Here is a 5,995-nt window from a genome sequence, read left to right as displayed (position 1 = left end):
CTCAACATTTGCACAGTGTTTTCAGAAGTGATTAAATTGTACAACTGTCCTGAAGTGTACACCCTCCTAGGATTTGAAAATATTATAGAAATCAAAAGAAAAGGTAATCCAGTTAGCAAAAAAAAAAAGGTGAGATTATTTTGTGTAATTCCTTTCTCACTTCCAGACAAATACTAAGTTTTAAAAATTACTTTACTGATCAGGACATTAAAATGAATACATTCCTTGTATACTCCCAACATGCAACTCCAAACATAGTTGCTCATGCAACTGGGAAACATTTAGAGATCCAAATATGTGCGGTTATGAATACTTGGGTAATTATACATTATTTTAGCTAATCATAAATGTATGGGTTAAAGTTGAATTACCTCCACTGTTCTCATTGTCGTTTAGCCTTTATTAAGCATCTCCTTGTACTAAAAGGTGGCCAAAATAGCCTTCAAAAAAGGCATCTAAATAGTTATATCTTATCTTTAGAGAGAGAAATATATGTTATACATGGTACATGTGGGCATTTCAAATATCTCATTATTCAATATCTTCATCTGAAAAAAACAAACAGTAGATTTCAAATGTTTCATCTATTCCAAAATCATGTCAATTACACCTGAAATTTTAGAGCCTGGGAGAAATGTCTGCAGCCTACCTCCTGGGTCGTGCAGTGCTATACCTGAAAGGCCAAATCCTCCTCCTCTCAGCAGGCAATCATCTTATGCCCTGAAGCATGAGATCTGATTACCCCTATCATCATCTTAGCTTGCATAGATACAGATGTTATTAACGGCTGTAGTTTATCCAACCCCTTTTAAAAACGCAGCTGCAGCATTTGACTTGGGGACCTCCTGTGAATCCCACTGGTTGACTCCGTCTTGCACAAAACACGTGGGGTTGGGGGGAGGGAGACGAGAGGGGGAGGTTTGTTTTGTTTTGGAGGATTTTTTTTTTTTTTTTTTGATTCAGACTTCCCTAAATAGCCACTCGGCATCTTTGTAAGTGATGTGAATTCTGAAATTACTTACTAGAATAGGGGGACAACAGAGTACTGTGTGAACTAGATCATTTAGAAACAAAGCATACTAGAATGTAAGCTTTTCACTGCATTGGCGGAGATGGATATGTGGTCCTGACACACTTATTGACTGAATGAAGAATCGAATCTCTAGTTTATTCTCAAATACATTAGTGACATTTAACCCAGGCTATCCCATTTTACATAACAATTGTTTCTACTAGTGTAATCTGGATAAAGCAGGTTCTCAACCTGCTGTGGAGGGAATGGAGAGGTGTTTTTAAAATCTGAAAGGCCCAGATTGACAGTCCACACTGATCAAATTCAGTGATTAATTGTTCAGTCTAATCATTGACCTTTTTCTCTGCATCTACAATTAGTGTCTCTAAGTAGTTTCTCTTGTAGCCTACTTCATCCCCTCTACAAAATAAAAAGAGACCTCATAGGTCTTCTATCCATTTGGACAAGTAAATTTTAAGTACTTACAGAGGGAGAGTTTGAAAAAAAATCTGTTAAGTGGAAGAGTCTGAAGTTCCAGAAATACTGAACTATTGCTTCAAGATGCACAAAACACTTTTCTTAATTCTGATTACTTCTCTTGTGAGTGAAATTGCCTTAATTGGAGCTTCTAGAAGCCCTCCTAGGAAATGAGAGGTAGCTCCTAGGAATTAATATTTCAAAGAGCATTAGATTCAGCAAGAAGAAATCTGGATTCTGGGATTGGCCTTTGTCTCTAGAAGAGTGACTTAGGACAAGCTTTGTCTCTAAGGGTCTCAGTTTCCTCATCTGTAAAATGATGAAATTGGATGAGTACTGATCTCCAAGGTTGCCTCTAACTTGTATGCTCTATATTTCTGGGCTAAATGGAAGCCAAGTTGAACTGTGCAATTCACAGGAAATTAAGAGGTTGAAGGAGGCTTGGTGGTTAATCTTTCCCTTTCTTGTTTCTCTCGTCATGATTTTGTTTTAGGAAATAAAAAATTACCTCTTCCCAAGGTTTGAGGTCTAGAGGACCTGTCCCTACTCCCTATCCTCCCCATTGCTGGGGCAAAGCAAAAGCAAGTCCCTCACCCAGTCTCAGCTTTCTTTGTGAGTACCATCAGTTAGGACCACTATTACAGCCCACGTTTATCAAGCAGTGGTATGTGCCAAAGTGTTAGGGCTGGCAACCAAAAATGACTCAGACAGTCGGCTTCATGGAGCTCCCTGTCTAGTTGGAAAGCTGGGTATCCCTTACATGTCCTCTGAACTTTTTGCTCTGGTGATTAGGAGCAAAGAAAACAGACATAAAAAAGAGGCAGCTTTTTCTCTGTTGATCTATCTTTCTGGGGAACACCATTTTCTTTTTCTTTTGTTCCTAGTAACATCTCAGGTTGTTTCTGTTTTAAATACATTTGAGGTGTGTCATCTTGTAGGGAGGGATACTAGGTCTTAAAGCAATTTGACGTGAGAGCCATAGTAAATTCTTCCTGCAACAAGGCAGGATACAAACAACTAAAATGTTATATGTAGGAAATAAAAGTAAAATATGGGAGAAAGATGTTTCCATTTGCTTATTCTTGGGGCAAGATGAATATAAAAGCGCAGTGAGACTCTAGAAGTTTCTAATCCTCAGCCTGCCTCTAAACTTTAATTTCTTCTGCTGATGTGACCCTAAGAGAATGTGTGAATAAATATAGAGACACAATTTGTTACTTGTTAAGAAAAAAAATGAGCCCATCACACAGGGCATTGTCTTACTGCTGCTGCTGTTAGCACCAATACTAGATTGTATGAGAGAGGCATGGGCGCAGGGGTGCTATTAGTGAGGAGTAACAGACAATTAACTAACAGAGTTCTAGAAAATGTCAAGGAAAAACTCTACAACTCAGCACCAGTTGAGTCTAGAGCACCTGGGTCTCTTTTCTGGATTATTCTCAGTGTTGATGAGAGAGTTACCTAACAGGAGCCAAACAACTTGTAGAGAGATCCGCAACAGACTCAGGAGCAAGCCTGACGAGATTCACTTACTGAGCCCTCACTTACTGAGTCCTCACTGAGTACCTGCTTTGTACTGGACACTCTGCTCCATGACCCACCTTTTCTCTAACTCCCCATCCACTTAGGAAGCAATAACCAACTGTAGGTTGAATTATGACCTGGAAACAAATGAAAATCAACTCTCCCTTCAATGTAAACAAACAAAACTTTTGCTAGAGTGTCTTTTAGAAACTGACCATCAAACCTCAGTCAACCTTAACTGGGAGATTTTTGCCAGATGTTTTCTGGATCTGGGTATTTCTCAACTCTGCTTGTCCCTGAGGTGAGGGGAATTTTAAAGGAATGGATCTCTAGAGGAAGGATAACCTCTGAGAGGGGGCTGATCACTGGTTGGGGAGGGGAGTCTGTTCCACACCAACTTTAGGTCTGCTTGCTGATGGGAAAGCTTTTCCTTTCTTTACTGTTTTAATTTAGCATATTGGAAGAGACAGTTAATGGAGAAAATGGAACCTCTTTTGGGGGAAGCTAAGTGAATGGAGATCTAGGGGTCAGGCCCAGATAATCTGATGCTAGAGGGGTGTCCTGCACCCCTGCACCTCTCATGCAATCTAGTTCATAGGACCCTACTTCCCCCCTTATTTTGTTGTTCTAAAACATTTTTAAAACTAAGTATAGTTGATTTACAATATTTCAGGTATATAGCAAAGTGATTCAGCTGTATATGTAACATTTTTTCAGATTCTTTTCCATTACAGATTACTATAAGATTATTGAATACAGTTCCCTGTGCTATACAGTAGGTCCTTGTTGATTATCTACTTTATATATAGTAGCATGTATCTATTAATCCCAAATTCCTAATTTATCCCTCTCCCTCCATTCCCCTTTGGTAACTGTAAGTTTGTCTCCTATGTCTGTGAGTCTGTTTTTCTGCTTCCCTGTTTAAATGATGAGAAGGAGGATTAGTAGGAGAGTGAGCTATGATAGAAGACATTTTTCAGAGGCAATAGATTCCCCTGACTCATAACCAGTTTTCCAAGGGGCATTGACAGTCTACCTAACTCCTCACTGATTTAGGGTCCGTTGGATATTTTTCCAGAATGTCCTGTATTTTCCTCCAGTCCAAAGCACTTATCACCTTTTATGAGTCCGCTCTCCCTGTGACTCCTTGAAAAAGAGGTCATGTCATTAATCTCTGGCACATAGTAGGCGCTCAGTGTTTGATGAATGGGGTAGATTGCTGGATGGCGAGAGAGACCCCTAGATTCCATCATCCTTCTCACGGTCCATCTTATTTCTTATCTCCTGGACAAAAATGTAACCCTGTAATAAAAGATGTCTTCCCTTCCTTTTTTTTGCTTCCCTTTTGTTGAGAACCTCATTCTCACAAAAGGATAGAGGAAGTTAGAGACTGTGTTTGGACCTGGTCAGAAATGCTTCAGAACCTCTGGGGTATGACCACCCCTTTCCAAGCCAACTTTATAAACCCGTCCTTACAGTTAATATCTTGTCTGTGTTAAAAGGTATTTCTGATACATGGCATTTCCCCTTTATCAATCACTTCTCATTGTAGACTCACAGGAAAAAATCTTTGAAAGTTAATACTGAACAGGACTTAATCATTTTACAGATAATTACCTGGAGCCCAGAGAGGTCTAGTCACTTGCCCAAGTTTACACAGCTTGTTGGGACAGAGCCTGAAAACCCCCTCAGTCTCCCCTCCCACCACCACCCCCAACCCCATCAGTCAGCCTCTCTGAGCGGGCTCCCAGTGATTAGCTTGCTGTGTCTCCAGCTACTTCTTGGGAAGTCTGCAAGCAACTTCCACCTTCATTCATGTGCCCAGTGTTTCCGCAGCACATAATAGGAATCAGGCAGCTTACTTGAGCCCATGGACACGAAGATAAAAAGTAACAGTCCCTACCTTGCAGAGTCTTTCTTCTCTGAGGTCCGACCTCAAGAGTTCCAAGTTTCTGCACCTTAGATCCGAGCTCCCTGTGTCCTGCAGCAGCTTCCAGTGAGCAGAAGCCAGAGAACACTCGGGTGCCAGGCTCCTCCTGGACCTGGTGGGCAATTGGGCCCTAGCCCCTCCTGCCTACCCTGGATCTTGTAGCTGCCGTTGCCACCGAACCAATCATGCCAGAAAGTCATCATGATGATTTCAGAACTGCATTGTGATTTATGCAAAGCGTGCAGATAATTACAGCCAGGCGCACAGAACACAGGATGAACATGCTGTGGGTGTGTGCGCGTGTTGTCTTTTGCCAGAGCTGGATGGTGTGTGTGTGTTTCTATTTAGTGGAATTCTTGACACCCTGTGAATCGAAACCAGTGGCAGGAGAAAAGATGGGACATTCCTGTTTTGACTTTGAGACAATTGGTGAACCTCAGGAGTATTTTCCACAAGTTTAGGTGCCTACAACTGAGCCGGTAGGGCGAGTGTCTGGAGTAGGGAAATCAGTCTTTAGACCCTTTACCGCAGTCCTCCTACCTCCAAGCCTCCACACCTGCAAAGCGATGTTCAGGACTCCCGGTCACAGACTACTAAACTTTTATCTTGAAGACCGGCAGGGCCGAATCTTCCATGCCGGCCTTCATCTTTGCCCGAAATAAATTATTTGGACTCTTTAAAGTTCTTTAGCTTTAACTAAGCTCCCCTCTTTGCATCCACATGGCAGGTGTTTTCGGTGGTGATGGCGATTGTTGTAGCGGTGGTGGCAAGTGTATTTCTGAAAGTCATAATCCCAGTGTCCAAAATAGAGCCTGGGATAGGAACTGTGTTTCTGAAACGCTGCCGGGAAATCATTTCTTTTTCTAGGTGCGGAGTTTGTACTACTTCTCGGGCAGGGCCAGCTGAGCACAAGTCTGCCCAACTTGTCAAAAATGTTGACTTACTGCCCTGTCTCCTAAAAAACCCTCAGGATTATGGTTTTGTATCTCATTTCCCTGATCTCCTTCCACTTCGAAAAACAGACGAGGTATAACTTGGGAGGTAGTCGTCTC

The sequence above is a fragment of the Ovis aries genome, chromosome 8 (genome assembly GCF_016772045.2).
Source record: "Ovis aries strain OAR_USU_Benz2616 breed Rambouillet chromosome 8, ARS-UI_Ramb_v3.0, whole genome shotgun sequence".
Taxonomy (NCBI): Eukaryota; Metazoa; Chordata; class Mammalia; order Artiodactyla; family Bovidae; genus Ovis; species Ovis aries.
Note: the sequence above shows the minus strand (reverse complement) of the source record.